The sequence below is a fragment of the Phalacrocorax aristotelis genome, chromosome 1 (assembly GCF_949628215.1).
Source record: "Phalacrocorax aristotelis chromosome 1, bGulAri2.1, whole genome shotgun sequence".
NCBI lineage: Eukaryota > Metazoa > Chordata > Aves > Suliformes > Phalacrocoracidae > Phalacrocorax > Phalacrocorax aristotelis.
The window spans coordinates 183,952,810-183,976,782 of NC_134276.1; positions in this window are offsets into that span (position 1 = coordinate 183,952,810).

Consider the following 23,973-nt stretch of genomic DNA (forward strand, 5'->3'; position numbering starts at 1 on the left):
TAGTAATGTTTAAACTGTTTTGGCAAGTTTGATGAGCTTGACAGACTTCTATAGTGTCTCCCAGTACAACATCTCTTCCACCACAACATTTTGATATTTAACATACAGATTTAACTATCATGGAACACAGTATCATAGAATCATTTAGGTTGGAAAAGACCTTTAAGATCATTAAGTCCAACCATAAATGATAAATGAGAATATGAGAATTAAAGTAAGGCGTAAAGTTTAAAGCATCTTTGATTGCATTCAGTCTTAAAAGCCTCAGGATTAGAGTGAATCTTATATTTTAAATACCTCTGTGTCCAGACAACATGCACATCAGTGTAATGCTTGGGCTGACACAAATCACGAGACAGTATGCCTTTCATCCAAGCTGTGTGTTGAGCTTTTCTTCCACACCAAAAACCGTCACTGTGTTTCTTCAGGTGAGGCTAGCTCCCAGCACCCTCACTCGCAGGTGCCCACAGTAAGTTGTAGGGCAGGACAGCAAGTCCTGTGTTAGCAGAGACCTAAAAAACACCAGAACTGTGTAGCACTGAGTTTGCGTCCCAGCCCATCATTTTCAGTGGCAAGAACAGCCAGCTGGCACGGACACAGCTTTCCAACAGAAATCTATCTGACTGCACAGTGCCACATGGATGTGGATGTGTTGAGCTGGGCTGGTGCTGGGTGGGTTGTTTCTGAATAGATGCTCCCAGGTTTAGGAGACAGTCCAAGAAGGAGCAGCTGTGCTCAGTCAAGAGCTTGGTTTGTGTAGGGGAATAGACAGGGACCGGCGACCAGAAGATCACGGGATGTGACGGAAAGATAGACTCCTCCCCATAGGAGTGGCAGGAACAGGAAGCGCAAGAGCTATATACGTGTGTGACACAGTTAAACGGACATATTGTATCCATCATATTGATGTCTGTGCATCACTGTCCCCAGGGTAGGTAGAGCCCTGTGTCCCGGAGATATGCAGCCCAAGATAAGTTCTCCCACAGAAGCGTACAGCAACAGGTTTGGAGTGCTCTTGACAAGTGGAAGAGTAAGTTCCACTCACATGTACAAGTAATCCATTGTCACCATTGACTTGTTTGGCTTCTTTCTGTATCTTCCCTGGGAGCACTGCAAAAGCCAAAGTTGTGTTTACATGGCCCTGTTCCTCCTTGGAAATCTCCTTATCTTTTTGGAAACTGTGAGGCACAAAACCAGCATGCTGCAGGCACAATTCTAAGTAACCCTAATTTTGCCTATCCACAAAAGACACAGTATAACACGTGGCAGTTTTGCCTTCAGCTTCTCTTCTTGAAAATAGTACTGTAAAGGCACATGTATTCTGTATCAATGAAAAAACGTATGGATGCCATGAACCACTGAAAAAACAGAAAAAGGCAGTGCTTTACTGGGATCTGTGCTAGCACCAGAAAAACCTACAGCCTATTTCTAATCAGGGTTTATTGTGCAGTGCCTGAAAAACCATGGACAGGACAAACAGGGTTGGTAGAAAGCCTCATGAACCACAGGAAAGACTAAGAGTTTTCCCTTCTGAACCCCTCTCCTCTGTTTGAAGGTTTTGGTTCATCACCCTGAGCCTCTTTCAGACCCAGATATCTATGGCAATTTTCCCACAAGATATGCCAAAGACAAATGTACAACCATTTAATGGCTGGAGTAGCTTAACAAGGAGTAGAGAAGATCAAATCTTTCCTTTGGCCTGCGAGGCAGGGATTGAAAGTCATATCTCATACTTCCCAGGCCAATGTCCTAGTTTTTGTCTAACTGTTCTATCTTCCTTTCATTTAATAGAGCTTCAATTAGTCTGTTGGTAATGGGGTGCAGTTAACAAAAGAGACTGGGAGCCTCTTTCTCTGCCCAGTTTGTCAGGGTGGCTCATAGTTTAGTGATCATGTGAAATATGGATACTGAATTTCCTTGGAGAAAAGAGGAAGTAGTCTAGAGATTTCACATGCTGGGTGACTCCTCTCATTACAAAACTATTGAATAAAAAACACAATAAGGTGCATTTTTGCGTAGCTCCTAACCTGGTTGGAGCATTTCTCCAGTCAGATGTTCCACTACACCCTGACCAGGCATGAACACTGAATACGCTTGCTTAAGTCTTCTTCACAAGAGCAAATTTCTCACTAAGACACCTCAATATGGTTAGTGATATAGTCATGACCAAAAAAAATCTCACTAAAGAAAAATCATTCATGAGGGTATTTTCAAAAAACATCCTGCCTGCTAAGCTCATGCTATCCTCAATTATTTTAAGTCCGATGTTTGTGAGAAAGGCTGAGGACCCTCTGCTTTCTGGCAGAACAGCTCTGCTTAGTTAAAATTACATAATTTGGAACAGCAGACACAGATCAAGCAATAAATGGTATAAAAATAAACCAGATCACAAAATAAGAGAACAGGCTCATATTTGTCACCAAATCTGATTCTTACCTCTTTCCCTTCACCAATGATATGTAGTTTACCCATTTTAAGTATTTTTGCATTGCTGTTATATGTGATGATATCTAGATCACTTCATGAGCAATTTTCATACTGCAGAGTGGAATAAACAGCTCCCAAAACATATCAGAGAGATACCTCCTCTGTATAATATTTTCATGGCAAAATTAATTCTTGCAAAAATAAATTGTGAAGGGAACCTTACAGAAACTATTCTGTAACAGTGTGCTGTAGAAACCGAAAACTTGTTATATAATTCCTTAAATTATCTGCAAAGTTTTAAAAAAATCAGTATGTTTTCTAGATGGAGAACCTGCAACATTGGCCAAAACACCTGAGCAATACCATAGCCATTTCTTTGCTTTGTAAAAGGTATTTTCATCCCTCTTATTGCAGTTTCTTTAACCTATTACTGAGGGAGTAACTGTCATTCCTGAATTATTCACCACACCTCAGAATTTTTAATGGTCTCAGGGGGAACAGTTTTGCTCTCAAGTAATGTATAACTGTGCCAACACAAAATATATTTGCATATCACTCCTGTAAAGGGTGAGAAATTAGACCAGAAAACATTATATGAGATACAAAACTTCTCCCAGTCAGATCACGAGATCTGTCAAACTACTAAACTCTTGGTTCAAATGAAAAGAAGGCTCCAGGGAGACCTTACAGCAGCCTTCCAGTACCTGAAGGGGGCCTTCAAGAAATCTGGGGAGGGACTTTTTACAAGGGCATGTAGTGATAGGGCAAGGGACAATGGCTTTAAACTGAAAGAGGGTAGATTTATATTAGATACAAGGAAGAAATTCTTCACTATGAGGGTGGTGAGGCACTGGGACAGGTTGTCCTGAGAAGATGTGGATGCCCCATCCCTGGAAGTGTCCAAGGCCAGGTTGGCTGGGGCTTTGAGCAACCTGATCTAGCGGAAGGTGTCCCTGAACATGTCAGGGTGCTTGGAACTGCATGATCTTTAAGGTCCCTTCCAACCCAAACCATTCTATAATTCTATGAATCAGTCAACATTTGTGATACCTTTGAGGCTATCAATAATGATAGGATGGAGAACTTATTTCTAAAGGCCTTCAGATAATGATGGGAAGGTTGAATCTGTCCAGAAACTATTAGACTAAGTTGTCTTGCAGCGGAAGCATTTTGTCAAACACAAAGCAGCTCCTGAACCTCTTCAGCCTACAGAATGGTATGTTCATACAGCCCAGAAGAAACTTTGATTTAGTTGTGTGGGCTGACAGTCAAGAGCTACACACATGGTTCACTTGTTGCCACAGAGGAGATGGCATGACTGTGAGAGGGGGCGGTGGGTAAACAGGCACGGTATGCAGCCGTCTCATTTTAATCTGCTTGTGTGTGTGCAAATCGCCACCCACAGCCACATAGTGAAGGGAAAAAGAAGAAAAATTGCACTTTTAGAGTGAGATCCTTAGTAATTTCCCATCTGGTAGGACATGCCTAGCACCATGCAAGACCTGATGGCAACAGAGGAGGGGGAAGCCCTCTATCGCTCCTCTCAACTTGCTGGTTGCTCCTAGAGTGAGTTAAATCAGCATCCAGGCTGGATTGCATCTATTCTGGTATGTCATGACATAAACTGAAAAAAAGCAATCAAGAACCATTATTTTGTAGAGGCATTGATCTAATGGAAGACTTTTTGCCTAAAATCGTGATTATTCATTCTTGTACTCATACTATGTTATCAGCCCTGCAAGATGTGTCTTCATTCAAAATCCCAGCCCTGTCCAGCCACAGATATGCTCATGTCTTTTGCTGTGACTTATTTTTACTGCTTTGTGTCAGTGTTAAACAAGATCCTTAACACTTTCAGTTCATGTGAAGATGTGATAAAGAGGATGGCAGTTTTTCCCTAATAAGCTGTCATTACCCAAATAACTGTAAATGTTGTGCTATTGCTTTCATACCGTTCAAGATACTGCAATATAGATATTATTTTGCTATGTGATTTTTAAATCTTCTTCTAGCCTTTATAAAAGCATCTTTCAGGTTACATTTTACAAATGCTATTTACTGTGAAGAAAGCCAATTCATTACACTTCACTGAAATCTTTAAATTAATAGAGTCATTTTTCTAAAACTTTGCTAATTTACCAGTTATTTGTCTTTATTCATGAAGCCTGTGGATACCCAGGTAATTTTATTTTTTAAACCTTCAAGCTCTGAAAATGAGTCATTTCCTACACCCTCTTCTGTCTCATGTAACATCTATTAGCTTCTAAAGAGAATCATCCCAATAAGAATATCTCATTATAACACCCAGAATACATTTCCTTCATTTGTTTATACCAATATTGGGGAAATTAAATTTTAAGGTATGAATATGTGTCTAGTCTAAACATGACTAAGAAATGGCACACATTTACATAGCTGCGAGATACATAAGGCATTTGACATAAGAAATAGGCCTGAGAAAATAATGCCATTAAATACTAAATACAAACGTAGAGACCCCAAAATTCAGTGGCTACATTACTGTTTTGAAAGAGAAGTTGAGTTAGCCAGCAATGAGAAGTTACCCTTGTGCTGACAGCTCCAAGTCAGTAAAAAGCTAGCATTCTTTTCCTTTTTTTGTTTGTTTGTTTTTTGGGTTTTTGTTTGTTTGTTTGCTTGATTGTTTTTAAGAAAAAGACAAAGCAAAGCTCTCTCTTTTGCTCTCTGTAGCCTTAGAAATAGCAGCTGTTACATGAGCTGGCTTCACAGTAATACTTCTGTTGTTAGAGCTCCAGTTAGGGATTTCTAGCACTCAAAGGGAAAGCAACCTAGCTTCCATCTACCTTCTTGCATGTGCAGGGAGGGTAATCAAGTACAGCAGTTCCAAAGTTGTTTTTCTTAACGTTATAGATTTTGCTTTGTCCTTTGAAAATTGGATACCTCTTCAGGTGGAAATAAACCAAAACTCACTTTGCTGTGCCTGAGGGATGGTGAAATATAGGAAAAGTCTGTTTATGTTGGGTAGGATTCAGGAGCCTGAACAGGAGCTGGGCGGAGCCTATCGGTTTAAAAGTCCAGGCACATGCCAGAGGTGAAAGTTACAGCTATGTTACTAAATAATATAAGCTGGGACTGTTCTCTGCTATGCAGCCAGATGATACTGGAACCTGACAGCTAAATTCCCTTCCTCTCCCCAAAAGCCTGGCTACGCGTGGGCTGCCATTGCCAGCTCTATTCGCTGCTGTCCTGGGAAAACTGAAGTTACCATGTCTGCACCAAAACCATGTCAGGAGCAACGCTTGCTGTCTAACAGCACCTACTCCTTGCTGTTCATTTAGTAAAGCAGATTTATAGATGTAGTCCTACAGACCCAAGCTACAGGACAGGCCCTAAGCTCTTCTAATGGTATTGTAAATCCCACTGTCATAAATTAACATAACATCTTACTGGGAATTTTACTAGGTGACAGGATTGGTAAATGTCAAGTAACCAGGGTGGTTTTCAGACCTTTCTTTTTTGATTTCTCTTAATTTCTCTTTCAACTAAAATTCTTATCTCTTGACAAAAAATCACCTATCCTGCCTAATATGTATAAGAATCACTCAGCAAAAGAAGGATGGGGTATATCTGGAAAAGTTATTTCTGCCTTTCAACCACTAGGGTTTGGAGAGGTCCAGCTTATTCAGAAGCTTAGTTTCTTCCTCTTTTTTTATTTCCTATCTCCGTCCATAATTCCAGTTGCTAGCGAAAGCTGCATCAATGATATTGCACTAAAAAAAGAAGATTGACTTTCAATTTCTATTTCTTTTGTGGCATACAAACAATGTGTTTCTTTTCACAGAAGCTTATTTTCACTTGAGTTTCTTGAATTACATAAATTGCTTTCTTATAAAGGAAACCGCAGCACTATTGATCATGAAAAGTGGTTATTTGTGTGAAGATCTATATAAACTCAAAGGTAACAGTTTGAGACATCCAGGTTACTACCATTGTTGGAAGTCTGCTGTAAGCAATTTGGGTAAGTGCAGAAAATGTTCCTACATGCTTACTGCCGAGGTGATGCTGCATGGCGTTCTGAAGGGGTGCTGCTAGGAGAAAGATAGACACAAGAATTAGCTATTCTGAAAAGTGCTGCAGATTATGAACTGGCAATATGCACTGGACAAACAGCTTGCTGGTACAATACAGTCTACATCAAAATTTCATAGAATTGAGTTAGGTTCTATTAATGGGTAGGAAAAAAGTGGGCTTTTTTTAAAGTCAGAACATTTTATTCAATATTTTTGATGCTACATTTTAAAAATGTGTTTTACTGAATCTAATTAGATACAACTATGGAAAATTCAAAATATATTTCAATTATTCCACTATGGATAACTCGTTTTCAACCTGATCATAATTTTTGAGGGGGCAGGGAGAAGAGAGAAGATGTTTTATAAGAAAAAGAGAAGAAATCTTTTTAAGTTAAAGGATTTTTCTTTCTTCTGTTTTGACATTGATTTAAAAAAACATTGTCACAGTACTATCACTGATAATGAGCCTAAGTCTGTCACCCATAGTCATGTTATTTTCCAAATTAATGAAGGAAAGCAACATCTGGTCCTTAATCAAAACATACCTTGGTTTGTTCCCACAAATCTCGATTGAGTTTTGCTCTGGTCTGTGACATAATAATTAAAAATCCCATCCTGGGATATATTCTTAATATCACTTATTTTAAAGTGAGTGTAAACAAACCTTTAATTTTTATTTATGTATTTAGTATATCCATGTACTTACTTATTTAAATCATACAGTCATTATTAGAGTCTCTTAAATAGGAAAGAATTAGGATCTTCTGATCATGAATGGAAGTTGCAAAATAAACCAAGAAGGTATCAGTAAATAAATTAGTGTCTGGATAAACTTCTTGATTAAATGAATCTTGCTAAAAGCACCAGATATGAAAAAGACAAAAGACTAATTGTCAGCATCAGTGATGCTAAGTAAAAGTTTGACTTACTGATTATAATGAACCACTGCTCTTAGTGGAAGTTTTGTGCAAATTGTTTGTTCTCAAATTGTTCTTCCATGGTGAAAATGCTGTTTCCGTGGCATATTTCATATGCAATTATTTTGTCTACTGATATACAGATCGTTTGTCCCAGGAAAATGTCTCTCATTGTACATTGGGGTTTTTGTAGTATGCAAGTCTTTTTTCTGTAAACAATATTGATTAGACTAATATTGGTGGGTTTTTAAAGCTCTACACAATTTGTCTCCATTAGTGACAATTTTTGATACATGCACTTTCTTCTAATTGCCACTGAATGTCATTTGCAACCTCATAGGGCTTTATAAATAATAAGTCTTAAAAATCAGAAGCTCTTCAGCTAGTGGAAGCCATGAAATGTTCAGCACATAACACAGATTCACAAAATGGCATATTATAGGACTAAATTCTCATAACAAAGAAACCCTCTGTAATAAGACCTAGCTGAGCTGTGTGAATATAATCAACAATCTCCCATTGCTAACAATATTTAGTTCAAAAGACCTTCCAAATATATATCTTTGTTGTATCATGCGTTTTAATTCATGTAATTGGAACAGAAAAGAAAGTATAAATAACAATCAAAAGACTTACTGGACATGGCTATCATTTCCTCAACGGTAATTAAAAAAATAAAATTTAAAGTCATTAATATTTTCAATATTTATAAAAGAACATGACTTTGGTTGTAGATTTTGGCTTGTCCTCTATGTTAGTGCCATGCAAATACCTAGGAATACTCCTGAAGAGAAAGAGAGGGGTAGACTGCTCTTCTAGTGGCTCTGTGCTTCTGATAACCCATTTGACCACATCTTAGTAGATAAGGATTTTTGTTCTCAATGAAGCTCATACTGCCAGGTACTGAGTAAGGACTAGTTGCATGATCAGCAGGAGACTAAGCTCTCTACAGACCCAATCAGAGGTGGCAGACTCATACCTGACACTTTGGCCTAGAGTATTTTTACACCTGAACCACAGTCACAAGAGATTCTAGTTCTGCAACCTAAATTACCCTGTTACTGACTGTCATAGCTTAACTCCTTATGGATCTCTGGGGTGAGAAAAAGGTTTGACACAAGCATTTGTGAGGGGCAGTCAATGAAAGGGGTGAATCATGATAAAGAAGAGGCAAGGATTAATGGCACAAACCTGAAGCGACCTGTTCTTTCACAAATGTTTGTCTCCTCTTCCTATGCATCCTTCCTATTGGTAAGTTAGCTTTGGTGGCCTTATTTCAAGGTTTCACTTTGCACCTCTGCAACCCTCTCTTGGGACACTTTTCTCAGGCTTAAAGGAGCCTGAAGAAGTCAGCTAAAGAGCTGTGTGCAGAGAGACTTTGCAAGCAAGATATGCACAAATTTATAGTGTAAAGGAATTGTTGGCTACCACTCCCAAATGCTACAAGTCTAAGCTTTAGTGTGCTCACCACCCTGAAGAGACACCTGAAGAGTCTTTGCTGGTCAGAAGGTGCCAGTGAGGAAGGAAAGAGCTGGACTCAGCACCTGGATTGGATCCTCCATTGGATCCTCCAGCAGTTGTCATCTGCTGACTCCACCTTTCTCCCTTTAGGGTTTTATTCCTTTCTATGTTGGTATTTTTCCTTTTGAATCTGTCAGCTGTCAACACACACCATCTCCCCTATCTCTATCTGCAATTTTATCATTCTTCTTTTGCATGGTTCTATCTACAGGCTTTCCTATGGCCTTTTTTCAGAGCTTAGTTACTTGCTCAGAAGTCTGGGACAAATTTATACAATGGGGACGTGTCAGAAATAGGCCTGAAACAATGGAAGACAAACAGCTGAATCCATGGTGGGGGTGGTCACAGAGCAAGGGGATTATGTTTCTTTTCCAATGTGTCAAGCTCATAGAGGATTCAGCAGTTCTTCCTCTGCTGAACTAGATGTCATGCTTGATTAACGAGTGTCTTGCAGGAAGATTACATCTGTGCTCTCTTTTTCCTTCTGAGTGTAACTGAGAATAAGTATCTAGGTATAAAATTCATGGTGCAGTTTGTCCCTAACTATACAGTAGATGTCTAGATAGATGCACTTCTGTGATCACCCTGACCCTAGAATTTGGGAAACAATCTCACAGGTGTACTATGCTCTTGACTGGTTCCCTGTTTTCCAGTTCCTGGTATATTTCAAGACAGTGCTCCAATCTTTTTGTTCCAAACTGGCGCCATGACTCTCTCATGTGACAGCTTTTACAGAGGTGTCCCTGCAAATACATTAAAACACATGTTTTTGAAATCTCTAGGGGCAGGGGAAAAATGACCCTGGAGAAATAGTGGCTGCTTGTTTTATAACCATACAGGTGCTTGGGGTGACATGCACATTTTCTCATTCAGATGCTAGTCACTGCACTTTGTGTCAATCATGGAACTCTGCTCAGCGTGGATTCAGAATGCCACCTGCCCACCTACCCAGCATGTAAGTTTACTGTGTGCTGTGCACGGGAGTACAAAATAAACAGTTATTAGGTTAGCATTTTAATGACTCTGGGATCTCTAACAGGCACAGAAAGCAAAGGAATCCCTTGCTGCCTTTGTGGTGTCGTGCATACGTTGAACAGAAACACTCTGGAGGGTGTGTGATGGGAGTCACCAATATGTTCTTTCATTTTTGTGCGAGTGAATGTGCTGAGGTAATTTCCCCCAAAATATTTCTTAGGAGAAGTCACTCATTTTTATGTGGAAATGTAAAAGCTGCAACATTATGCAAAAAATGTTGATTTAATATCCATGGTATTCATCACTCACAAAAGGGTCTGATGAAGACTTTACAGACGTGAATAGAAAGACTCCCATTGTCTTCAAGCACTAAGCATCAATATTACTAAGCTAATGACTTCTTTGAGGCAATGGCTACTAATGACAACTGGAGGATTTCTGAAGCTGACATCTGTTCTTGGCAGAAATCAATTACTTGTATATCAATTATGGTAAATAAAAAATACTGTGTTCAGAAAATGGAGATGTTGTTAGCCTGACGTGGCCCACACAACTGGAACAATTGATTCAAGGAAGTAATACACAATAAAAGAAATTGCCCCTCTGTGAATCAGTTGTTATTATGTGTACGGTTTCTACAATGCTAATCAATTGTTAAGAAATTAAATGAAAAACATTAGGCTTTTTACAAAGTGACACCTTCATCAGTATTCAAGCAGAGACTTTCTGGAAATAATTAGTTATTTCTAGGTGGATCTGAATCAAAGCCTAACTGTGAATATTACCAAAGTTTGGCTGAAGACATTGTGAATATTGTCTCTTCTCCTCTGGGAACAATCATGTCTGTCTTTGCATTTTGGAGCTGTCTTCTCTGCCTTCAAATTAGTCTAATTAGCTCCTGCAAACTGAAGATAAAATGGGTTGCAGAGCTGTCTCATCAAGAAGCAACTTTGGTCAATTTAGGTTGTTAAGACCCTATCAAACCCTTGCATTACTGCTGTTCTCAGAGGAAAGGTTTTTCCCCCCCAGCAAAAGCTTACAGATGGTAAACAGTGTAGATAGTAAGGGTGCAGGAGGAATTGTTTCATCTTTAACTTAGACATAAAAAGATAAGGCTGTAAATCAAGGAAATTAGTCCACATGAACTGGGATATAACATCACCACTATATCGCTTATCATGATATCACTAATTTACTGAAAGGATGCATGTGCAAACCAAAGAATATTAAATTAATTCCAGAAAACCTTTGGATATAGCTGCTGCCCTTCATCATCTGGAGCCTGAAATGAGGTTCCTAGGCTCCCTGAGCTATCACAGAGAAAAATTCACCAGCCTAAGAACGGATGTCAACATATTATTTACAGAGCATTAGAAGAGCTCTATCTAGCTTTCATGTGAGGCTCCCAAAGATGTTTTCTGCTGTTAGCTTGATCGTTCTCTGCAGAGCATTTTTATCCCAGATTGTGCAGGATCCGGAACAAAAATACTTAGTCAGATCTTTAGGTAGACTGTTATTTCACAGGGCCTGGACACAGAGAAGTAACAGCCAGACAGTAATTTAGATGTAGAAGTAGCAGAGCTGTCGTTGTGGGGTGCTGTAGCTGAGCAGTTAAACTGCGTTACATGTGTGCGCCACATGAAGAATTAGGACTAGTAAAAATGAGAAATATTAGACTAGACAGCTAATGCCTAAAGTTCAGGTAGAATTCATCCCAACTTGGATATCAACTCCAGAATTATAATCCTAATTTATATACTAGATCCAAAATTACAGTCCTCAGTGTCAGCATGTACCTAAAGGCACTGGGAACCTCCCCTTGCACCCAGAAGTTCCCTCAGCATCTCAAGGCTATGACTGCTCCCACCAAGCAAATGAGGCACTCAGTTGCTATCCAGCTTCACACATCCCCTGAAACTGATGCACATGAAAGATCCAGGGCAGTGCACAAGAGTAAGTGCCAGGCACCATACCTCATGTTACAGGGTCTCTGCTTCAGAAATACTGCAGTTTCACCAATAATCACAACAAAAATTATGGCACTTTGAAAGTAAAACAGCTAACCATGGAAAGCATGCCGTGGTTTCCCAGTCCCCTTACAGCTGTGTGAGAGTGGCTTTTATGGGAAATAAATGTCAGGTTTGCCTTTCCCAATTGAAGGCTGAAAAGCACTTGTCAGTAACAGAATATGCTCTCTATTATTTTATGTTCTCAGTATAATCAAAAAGTAGAAAGGGAAAGTTAATGCAGGAAGTGTGTGCTGGCAGCTAGACATATTCATGGGAGAGAGGAAAGATGCAGATGTGGCCTCTTTCTCAAAGTCACCTATCTGGCAGCGCTACATCAGTGAAGCATGAGAAGGTTTTAAAATCTGAAACCCCTACAGTGGCCAATGCTTGGACTTTACTACAGCATTTCAGAACATGGCCTACCTTTTGTTTCACAAGCTAATACAACTGCTGTATCACTGCAATTTCCCTTCCCCTGGCCACAGTGCAGCTGCATCCAACTCCTGCTTCAAAGGGATTTAGCCATCAGCTGATTCCTCTGATCCTTGGAAGGGATGGAGGAATGATCTTTGCACTGTTTGGGTTTAATTTTGGAACAGATGGGATCCTGCTGAACACGTCATGTCACTAAGTCAGCGAGGCAACACATGTGAATTGTCTAAGGGGGATTTGCTCTGAGCATTGTCAAAGCACAAGATTAGCCTTGCAGGCTTGTGGGACTATGCTTGCTTTAAATTTTGGTTGTGTTTCATGTTCAGATGAAATATTGGAACAAAGGCAATCTGAAAGAGCTGAAGGCTCATCTGCCTGTTTTGATCTCAGATTATACCACTGGGCTCACTTGGTTTTCCCTCGCAACAGAAAACAGCCAAGTGCTGTTCAGTCAAAACCCTTGATCAGTATGAGAGTTGTGGGCCTTGATGGATCCCCACTAGACCTGTCCTGAATTCCAATTCCTTTCTGTCTTAGGTATTTTGATATCTTTGGCAGCCTTGTCCTCTTAATACCCTCAACTTTTCTTTCATCTTGGTAAAAAGTGCATTTGCTCAGTCCGTTTCCCTCCCACTGGTGCATGTGGTTGTCCACACACCTTGTTCACCACTGTAGGGGCCTCCTGTCCATCCCCCTGTCCTGGGTTACCTGCCAGAGGGCAGCCCCTGCCCACCCAGCCCCAGTTCTCCAGACCTCCTCCTCAGCCACTTCCCCTCCATGTTTCTCAGCGGCATGTGCATGCCCCTGAGAGTATCAGTGCCACTTAGAGCACATCCACCCCAAAACTGGGCTCCACAGTCACCTCTACATGTCTGTCCTTCAGTCACTTCATTTTCTCACCTTTACATCCTGTCAGAAAACAAGAAATGGGACATCCTGTCTTCTAGGGAGGAAGGGAGAATGGCAGTGTGTGTGAAGAACCCCTCAGAGCCACCCTTCCCTTGGACCTCAGGCCATGGGTGGCACATGCAAGAATTTCCTTCATAGGTTGGTGGGCATGGGCACATCACCCTTACCATGGGTACCCTGGCTCATGGCCTTTCTGTGGCAAAAGGTGGACCCTGGCACACAAGTACCCCAAATGCTTCACGTCATTGCCACATTGCCAGCTCCTCCAGATCCTCTTGCTGAGGTTTTAGAGCATATGTCTCCTCACTTCTTCCTCTGTCTGAGGCCCAACCAACTCACTCCACCTTTTCATCCTGGTCCTGTCCATGCTGTCCATTCCCACCACCTGGAGGAGGAAACTCAACCAGGAAGGGGGTTTCCTAATGACTTCTCCCTCATCAGTCATTCCTCCAAGTAATACTGTGTATGCAGCTCCATGGATGCCTCCTAGGACAAGTGGGTTCTCTCAAGTGTTCTGCTGAGTGTCACTTGCCAGCTCTTCTGCCACCCATGCCTGAGCCCCCAGCCCTCGCACTCCTCTTTTTTCAATCATTGTCCCCCATCACCAGCTATCTGTCCTACTTGTATTTCATTTTTCACTGTTCTCTCCCTCTCACGCACAAGGCACAGCATCGCCAACAGGACTTACACAGCTCTTTATCCACTAGGGCTTAACATGCTCCAAATGCCACTTTACTTTTCCTATTACTACAAACACGCCTTTGTTGGCATTTCTGCTTGTCTTCAACAGAAAAAGCTATGACAGTGCATTCAGGAAAAATATGAGAAATAATTTAATTCCAGAGTAAAATTCTGTAACTCCCAAAACAAGGCAAAACACTCCACAAACAAATATGCAGGAAAGTCCTTTGTCTCTGCATGCCTTTGGCTTGAACAACAACACATACCTCTGTGTTTTGGATGAAGGTTTCTTTTAATTTAATTTCATAAAGAAACATAATTGATTTTAATGTAAAGCAATGTTGTATGACTGATGTCAAACATAGTGACTTTACTGAGGTTACTTTAATCTATAGTTTCTTAATAAGTACAAAAAAAGATCTAAAGCCACGTTATTATTTAAAAATTGAGGCTTCACACAGTTCAGATAAAAATTTATCATTCCCATGTCTCCTTTTCTTTCTTCTTTTTTTCAGTTTGATAGTCAAATATTTGAATTACTTACAAGGCAAAATACATAAAATTTATAATATAATTTAGGAATCTATTATGAAATAAAAGAAAAGTATTACACCTATTATTACCTTGTCTTCTAGAAAATTCTATCCCATATTTCATATCTAGTATGTTCTTAAGCCTAGAGCACCTTATAAACACTTCAAAGTTACGATTAAGCTGTTGCTTTGTGCTTTAATAATACTTCATGTCTGATAGCACTAGAACTTTCTAAAGTGCTACTCTTAAACAGCTAGGAAAGTAAGAAAGTAAAACCCAAGAATTTCTGATCTTTTGGCCTATTCACTTGGTGTTACAATTTTCATTTTGATGCACTAGGATTACATTTGAAGTGTGTCTCGTACTTCATGGAAATCTCATCTGTTCCGCGTCCTGCATTCATGCATATCTGCCATCTCCCATTTTTTAACTCTTCATCATGATATTTTGCGCAAATGTGAGCTACAAATATTTGACACAAAGATTTAGTTTGAAGGTTGCTTTTAAGGAATTCTGAAAGTGAAGCTGCAAAAACACAAGTGTGGCTTGAATCCTAACACTGGTTTGATTTTTACTTTTTAATTTCATTTTGCATGAATTAAGCACAAGATGAGAATTTGATGCAGATTACAGAGACTAGCGTAACATAAGTTTGGAGGCCTATAGGTTTGCATATGGTCCTGTCCCACACGTAAGCTGTTCTGTATTCCTGAAGGGTGCTCCATTAAAAATGACAGTTCATCCAGATGGGAGGTAGATGCCAAGAGCAGACAGCAGATCACTGCAGTAGAAGAATATGAACTGATGTATGAAAACACGAAATAGTTTTCTATGTGAGAAAGTACCTGGATTTGTGAGTCTGAGAATGTGAGAGTCTGGAGAGAGCAGGGAAGAAAGTGAAATATCTTAATGAGGAAAGGCCATCCACAAGGCAGACCAGGCAGATCTCTGGTAATGAGGACTGCAGGTGGAGCTGCTACAGGCAAACAATACAATTTGTCAGGACAGGGTGAAGCTGATCACAGGTCCAGCTCACACAGCAGCAATGAAAGTAGATGCACGAGGTAGATTTTCACAAAGCCAGACATTAAAGCCCACAACCCCTAAGCTGATGAGTCAGACACTCTGCAGGAAGAGGAAGGCAGACCCCAGGCAGGACAATTGCTAATGTTTCTATTGTTTTTTTACAAAAGGAAGTTCATGTGGTGGAATTGTATTGACAAGAACAGTTTAACCAAGGCTAAATTATGTTCCTAACCTTACCTTTCTTCCCTTTTTCCAACAACCTTTTATTAAAATCAAACACTGAGAAGCTAATTCATATATGATTCATGCAGATCCTTTCTCCTTTGCCTCTGATTTTTATTCCCACGCAGACAGACAGAATACTGCTCATATTGATATAATTGGAAACGCTGCCATTGAGTTCAGCAGGAGCAGCATCCAGCATAGCATAGGTGTGTTACTGAGTTTCCATGGGATATCCATTGTCACTATTCACTTCCAGTATCATGCAGGCCTATTACAGGAGCACAAAATACCATATGACAATTATAGCATTTAAAGACCAGTACATTGGTACATTGCAATCACATACAAATGGTCAGCCTTAGCACAGAGCAGTGTTTAAAGGGAAAACTGCTCTGTTGCAGACAAATGCCTAAAGAATAGAAGTAGCTGGATGATTTTATTGTACAATAATATATGCAATGTCTGATTTTCCACAGAAGACGATCAGGAATTATCTAAATCATCATGGTCACTCTATTTAGGGCTTCATGAGTTCAAATTCATATAACTCTTCTTTGAAGGTACCGTGTGAGTTCCATAAACTCACATGGGAACAATGGTTTGCTTTCAAAGCACTTTCATAAAACAGCTGTACAGAGTCCACTTGAAGCCATGGAAATGAATAGTTATTTTGACAGCCAAGGCAGTGATGCTGAGATACTAAGAACTACTTTCCACATCATTAACCACAGCCTTTCCAACTTGCTCAAGTAGCTGGTAAAAAAGGGTAAGCTACTTTTTGTCATGACAGCTTCTCAACAACTCATTTTGTAGGGTATTAATCATGAATGCCTTTTCGCCTTTCAAAAAAATAATTTTTTCTTTTTACATAATGGACCAGGTATAAATTTTGCTAAATTGGCATACTCTGTCAGACAACTGGATTACTGAAGTTTATTAAATTTAAGATTAGGTATTCTAACCTTCCAAAAACTTCAGCCAGACCAAAATGTAACCACCTTCTCAAACACAGCCCCAGTGTAGCAATACTCAGCAGCCAGCGTGCACTCCCTGGCATACCTTTTCTTAATAGGAAAGGTCAGTTTAACAGTCCTTGTGGACTACTTACCTTCAGTGGGATCACTGAAATTATCATGAGAGCTCATGAGAGCTTTCCAAGCAGCTGAATGAAACCTGGAGTCCTTTATGAAGAATGACAATCAATCTCTGAATCTGAGGTCTGAAGAGAAAAATTCTCTTCTTTGGCCCTGTCACAATAGAGGCAGAAGTGTTGAATGTGAAGAGCTTTATATTCAGACATGTTTTGAAGCACCGACTGCACTCACAAATTGGCCTTGTCTACATAAAATTAAAAGCAGGCATAAGAATGGACCACTATCTTCCAGTCATTTTCCATCTGCACTATTGTAATTTTGCTTGAATTGATTTTCAGCTCTGAAGACGTACATTTGGCTTAGGAAAACCCCAGGACAGGATAGGTGCTCCAGGATAAATCTGTGCCTGCTTTGCCCCATTTGTACATGACCTGATCGGAGTGACCTGTTCCATGAACAGGCACTTGGACCTACTCTGGGACTCCAAGCGGAATCCGGAGCTAAGACTGAATCCACACCTTGTACATCTATAATAAGGATGGAGCATGAGGAAGAAATATTTTGACAGCAGACTTTGGCTTGCCATTCAAGGCCTTAGAGCTCTTTTTTTTTTTGGAGGAAGGGGCACACTTCTCTGTGGAGCTCAGCACTAGATAGCAATAAAGACAGAGAAGGAATGCAATAGGAACCAAAGGTCGAGTATGCAAGCTGCACAACATGCTCAGCAAAACAATTGTATTATGAAAACACTGACATGAAACAAATGCATTTTGCTCTATTTATTAATACAAGAACACGATTGCCAGAAAGAGATCTCAGGGGATGATAAACAGGTTGTCTTCTTTTTTTTATTGGGTACAGTAAAGTTAGTATTGTAGGCTTAGAAGATGAACATAGGAGATTTGTATTCCATTAATTTCCTGGTTATTGTAATGGTACGAATAAACATAATTTTCTACAGCAGGGAACCAACTTGACAGAAGGTCTGAATCCACTGGGATATGAGGGTACTGATTAAGAAGATATTGCAAATGCTGTTTACCTACACCCTGGCTGAAAAGAAATGGATAGAAAGAACATTAGTACCATTTGAAATATTAACTTTTAAAGGTCCCACAAAGGGCTGCTGTTCTCAAGGAGTATAAAATAAAGACTTACTGTTATAAGGAGTTTGGGATTTATTTCAGTGAAACATTTTACATCTTCAGAAATTCACAATTTTCTCATGGGGAAGATTTTTTTTTTCCTTTTTAACAAAGATTTGGAAATGGGTAGAATTTAAACTGACAATCTTGCAATTCAGGGTTGTCATTAAGAACTTTCTATTTAGAATTACCTGGCATAAGACTGTAGGAGCATAACTACAAGCTAATTGTGATAACGTATTTTTTAAACATAGAAAAGTAGTAATTGTTAGTGTGTTTCAAACAAAATATCTGGGTTAAATTCTATTTGCCCAGGATTTTGAGTTATAAAAAATGCCAAAATTAATTTAAATACTTTTTGGAGAGGTCAAATAAATATAGATTATCAAAAAGATGCAGGACAGAAAAGTGTTTTCCACCCAGCTACACTCCTAGTAGTATTCCCCAGAGCTCCTAAATGTCAGATCTCAACTCCAACATCCATTTCTATTTAAAGACAAATCACTTATTTATACTATTTTTAATGATGATAAGTATGCACTAAGTGGAAACAAAACAGAAATACTGAAATGCTTACTTACAGCATCAGTATTTGGATATCCAGGACAGGAACCTCATCCAGCTACATGTTGGTCCTCTGAATTCTGAAGCACAAACCGCTAGTGTCTTCTGGTAGAACTACTAAGGAAGGCATTATCTGACTAAGCGATAATTACTGACAGGATTGTTGTCTGAGACTGCCTCAGTGGTATGCTGTGTCCATGGTGTGTTCTTGGCCTGCTGGTAGAAAACGGTAGCTTGTGATCTTTACATGATCACATGACTGCAGAGATGCTGGGGCTGGTGACTTCACCTTGGAGTGGCGGCACAAAATTCAAGTTGGCAGACTACAACTGGATAGATCTGAAAACAAATTATTTAGATTGTTCTTCAGAATTTTTATGCAAGTGAAAACCCATCAAAATTTATGCAATCATCTAAATGTAAAAAATAACTACTGTTTTCAATCCTGATTTGCAAGCCTCAACGTGTTGTGAACAGCTTTGACAGTGGTGAATAATCCCTTTGTCAATAAAAGGTGAAGGGGGGGAATGCAAATATTTTCCTATTTCCCGCCACCATAATCCACTCACAATGCTAGCAAGGTAATCGCTCCCTCAGCCTGGTCACAAATCTGTCCTGCCTTTTTCTATGATATAACTAAAGAAAGAATGGTCCCATTTGATCTGCCTACTACAAAGTGTGGCCAAGAGACTGAACCTGTTGAGACACAGGAAGAGGCACAAAACACTCCTTTCCTTCTGTTTCCTCACTACATGGATAGGTAAAATATTTAAGGCAGATGGGAACCCTCCTGACTGGCAACTTTTTAAACGGCTGTTCATATGAACAGTAGGATGAACAGTTGCCTGATTATGTATGGTATACATTGCAAGGTTTTTTATTCAAAGGAAGTAGATTAGTATCTAATATCATGAAACATCTACCACTCAAATACAGGTTATAAGGCATGCTGCAAATGCAGTATGCATATCAGTGGTATGTCAGTGAAATTCAGAAGTCTGAGCAGAAGAGTTTATTCATTCAACTTCAGGCAAAAATAAACCAACGTTTCATTAGTAATTACAAAGAGACTACATGACAAAAGAAAATTGCATGCATACTTTTCACTTGTATCTTAAGTGATAGAGAAGAACAGTCTCCGTATATATTGGTTATCTTTGTATACATGGTCTATCCAGACAAGCAATAATAAAGGACAATATGTTGTGATTTTTACACACATAACCTGGAATATGTATTTAATTTGTTACTGAAGATTATGAAAATATCCTATACAGCTTTACATCAGAAAATATTTCTTGAGCTGTATCTCTGAATTCAACAAAAATTATGTCTTTCTAATGGAATCTCATAAGGAGGTAAAGTATCCCATAACAGTCTTGTTTAATTCCATAATTTTAAAGAAATTTTAATGTACCTAAACTGTAGTTTCACAAATGCAAATCAGTTTGTTCATCTAGTTCTATATCTTTCTCCAGCACCAGTACCAATAACTAAATACTGCTTGCCTTCAGACACAGAAAGTAGCTGTGGCGTAGAAAATGTGTCACGAACCACAAAAGAACCTTCTGGAACATCCTTCAGAGTTTTGTCCTATATTCATTAATCCAGAGGGAATTGTCCCACCTTTCAGGATATGGGGGATGGTGGGATTTCCTTAACTCAGGTGGTGTGGGACAAATCTTGTGGAAAAGGGCCAAATCTAGGAATGAAGCTTCACCGCTCCACAAAAACATTTGATTAGGAACCGAAATTTCATGTCAGTGCACCTGAAATAATCAGTTCTGGACAGAAAACTTTCTGCAGTGTGAAGAGTAAGAAAGCAGATGTTTTGCAAGGTTGATAAGATAACAGTGTACCTTCAATTTTAGGTTTAAGAGGGTGAAAGAATAAAAGTAATGGTGCATTTCTTTGACTTTTATCTCTTACCTTCTTCTTATAAATTTTTTTCTTCTTGAGTCCTCTCTTTTACTTTCAATGCATTATTTGCAATCACACAAGGTCTCCTGAGAGACCCTTGCGCCTACTTATACCTCATTCCATGTCTTTATTCAGAGTAGCCTAATATGTGACTCTTAAAGTCAGTATTTTCCAATAATAGTCATCAAGCTCTATAGACAGTAGAGACTAAACCAAATAGCTTTTAGATTATCCTTGATTCTCATTAGATTGTAAGCTGCATATTTTCTACCAGAAGTGTTTGGGAACCTCCTCTCCTTTCTCCCAGTTTTTTGATTTGATTATTATGGCCAGCAAATATCAACTTCCATTCATCCACTATATCCTCTATGTTTATTTTTTAAAAAAAGTATGTTGATACTGGAGCTAGTTTGTACTTAGTGAACTATACCAGATGATAGCAGGTTTCTGTTGCAGCATTCTCTAAAGTGGTTATAAATCCCTCACAAAGAAAACATTCTTTCCACAAGTACTTGTGTTTCAGAGTAATTTCTAATAGAACCTTAGGTAATTTCCACAGACACTGACTGTGTCTGTACCACCACCCTGGTCCTGCCTGGGTGCTGTGGGACTGCCCTCTCAGGGTGTCTCAGCCTGCCTGTGCTGGGGTCACCCTCTACTCCTGCCTCATCCTCCTTCCTGGAGCAGCCTTGCTTTTGCTGGTCCCTGACATAATCATCTACTGTAAGCATCTGCTCCAAAAGTTCCTTCTTCTTTCCTCTGACTATTAATGGATTGTGAGATTCATACCCTGTTGACATGGGGCGTTGCCTGGTTGACATGGGGCAGGCAGTAGCCATTGCCTACCTGGACTTCTCCAAGGCCTTTGATACGGTCCCCCACAGTCTCCTCCTGGAGAAATTAAGGCATTATGGCCTAGACAAGCGGTCTGTGCAGTGGGTGGGGAACTGGCTGACAGGCCACACCCAAAGGGTCGTGATAAATAGCTCCTTTTCCAAGTGGCAACCTGTCACTAGTGGAGTCCCCCAAGCATCGATATTGGGCCCAATGTTATTCAATATCTTTATAAGCGATCTGGATAACGGCATCAAGTGTAGCCTGATGAAGTTTGCTGATGACACCAAGTTGAGTGGGGAAGTAGAAACTCCAGAAGGGAGAGCTGCTCTGCAGGGAGATCCGGATAGGCTGGAAGAGTGGGCCAGCAAGAACCTTATGAAGTTGAACAAGGACAAGTGTAAGGTCATGCACCTGGGAAAACATAATCCGGGAGTGCAGCACAGGCTGGGATCCACCTGGCTGGAGAGCGGTTCTGTGGAAAGGGACCTGGGGGTCCTGGTGGACAGAAAGCTCAACAGGAGCGAACAATGTGCTGCTGCGGCCAAGAGGCCAACAGGATGCTGGGTTGCATCAAAAAGGGCATCACCAGCAGAGATAAAGAAGTCATTATCCCACTCTACCTAACGCTTGTCAGGCCACACCTGGAGTACTGTGTACAGTTCTGGTCCCCTCTATACAAAAAGGATGTGGACAGGCTGGAAGGGGTCCAGAGAAGGGCCACCAAGATGATCAGAGGACTGGGAAGCCTGCCATAGGAGGGTAGGCTGGGAGAACTGGGTTTGTTCAGCCTTGAGAAAAGGAGGCTCAGAGGGGATCTCATCCCCATGTACCAGTACTTAAGGGGTAGCTACAAAGAAGATGGAGACTCCCTTTTTACATGGAGACCCATGGAGAGGACAAGGGGGGATGGACACAAGTTGCTCTTGGGGAGCTTCGGATTGGACACCAGAGGGAAATTTTTCACAGTGAGGAAAGTCACCCATTGGAATAATCTCCCCAGGGAAGTGGTTGACTCGGCTACATTGGACACTTTCAAGATTTGGCTGAACAGGATGCTGGGCCATCTTGTCTAGACTGTGCTCTTCCTAGGAAGGTTGGACTAGGTGATCGCTGAGGTCCCTTCCAACCTGTGATTCTGTGATTCTGTGATTCATACTTTGAATGTAGCTAGTCCACTGTAGAAAAGTGAAGGAATCCCACCTAAGATAATAATCTACTACCCAACATGTCCCAGCAATTACTGTCTGTGGTTTAATTAATACTAATCCTCTGGAAATTTTTTCTATTTTTCAGGAGTTTTCTTAAAATGTAGTTTTATATCATTATATTGTCATCTGGACAACTATAAGATCCCTAAGGTCAATCAGTTGGTTTTTAAATTGATGCTTTTTGATATGATACATTGATTATCTCCTCTCATTTCTTGCTGTATTCTGTGGTTGTAGCCATGGCTCTATCCAAAGGCACTTGAGCGATATTGTGAAACATGTGCTTGTGCTTTCCCTTAAAACCACTCTTCAGTGATCTCCCCATCATACCCCAGGATTGGTTAATGCTACAACAGAAAATCTGGCCTTTCTTACCTTTCCTTTAAACATAGATCTCTCTTTTCTATACCCCATTTTGTAGGAATAAAACTCCATGTATTTGTTTTTTTTTTTTTCCTCTTCTCTCCATTCTGCTGCTATCTCTAAAATTCTAATGCAGCTTTTGACCTTGAAGACAGTTTACTATGAATCAGGTAGGAGTAAAATTTTCTTCCTGATGGAATTCTGCTGGAGGAATTAATCATAAATTATTTCAAGGTTTTCAACAGAGAAAAAAAAAAAAGTTGACATTTCAAAAGTTGAAGTCTTTACTGGCAAATTCCACTTCAGCACAATCAGTTACACCAACAAAAAGAGACAGAGGAAATACAGAAGCCATTAACAAGCGGGTATGGTTTTGGTTTTTTTTAAAAGGAGTACAACAAGCCTCATAGCTATTGAGACTGGGGAATGCCCCATAGTGATTGTGTAATTTATTCCCCTGCTGAATCTTTCTATTCACTTATCAGGAGTACTCTTCTTTCCAAGGTTTATTCATACTCACTGATTATTCAGTTCTGCCCAGTTTTATCACCCTTGTTTATATAGCACATTTTGCAATAATTACAGATACTGCATGCTCCCACAGTTTATATCACATGTGTTAACATGGCTGACTTAATAGTTTCCTGTGTTTGAAAAGTGATCTTCATTTTGAATTATAACAGTCCAAAATAGGCATATCTATAAGATCTGTATGATGAAGAATGTCTCAAGTCCATTGTTGTTGTCACTGGTATTGCTCCTATTTATGGGCTTACAGGATTTGATCAAGAATGGGAGAGACATCCTTTCAGTATTTTAGATTACACTACGAATTGTAGGAATGAAAGTAAGTATATGTTTATTTTTTGTACATAAAGTGTAAGACAGGGACAAATAATTGGATGGTGTGTATATATATATCAGTATCACTGCAACTGAATATTTCCTTGAAGATCTCAAACACATCTGCCATACTTAGAACACCTTGTGATGCTACTGGATAGATCATTTGCTAATAACAAATCAAGTTCTGCTACCCTTTCTCATACTGAACCCTCATTCTCTGTATATAGGTGTCTTGCACTGACTCATGGATCTTTTTACCTCTAACATGCCTACAGTTAGCAAAATCTT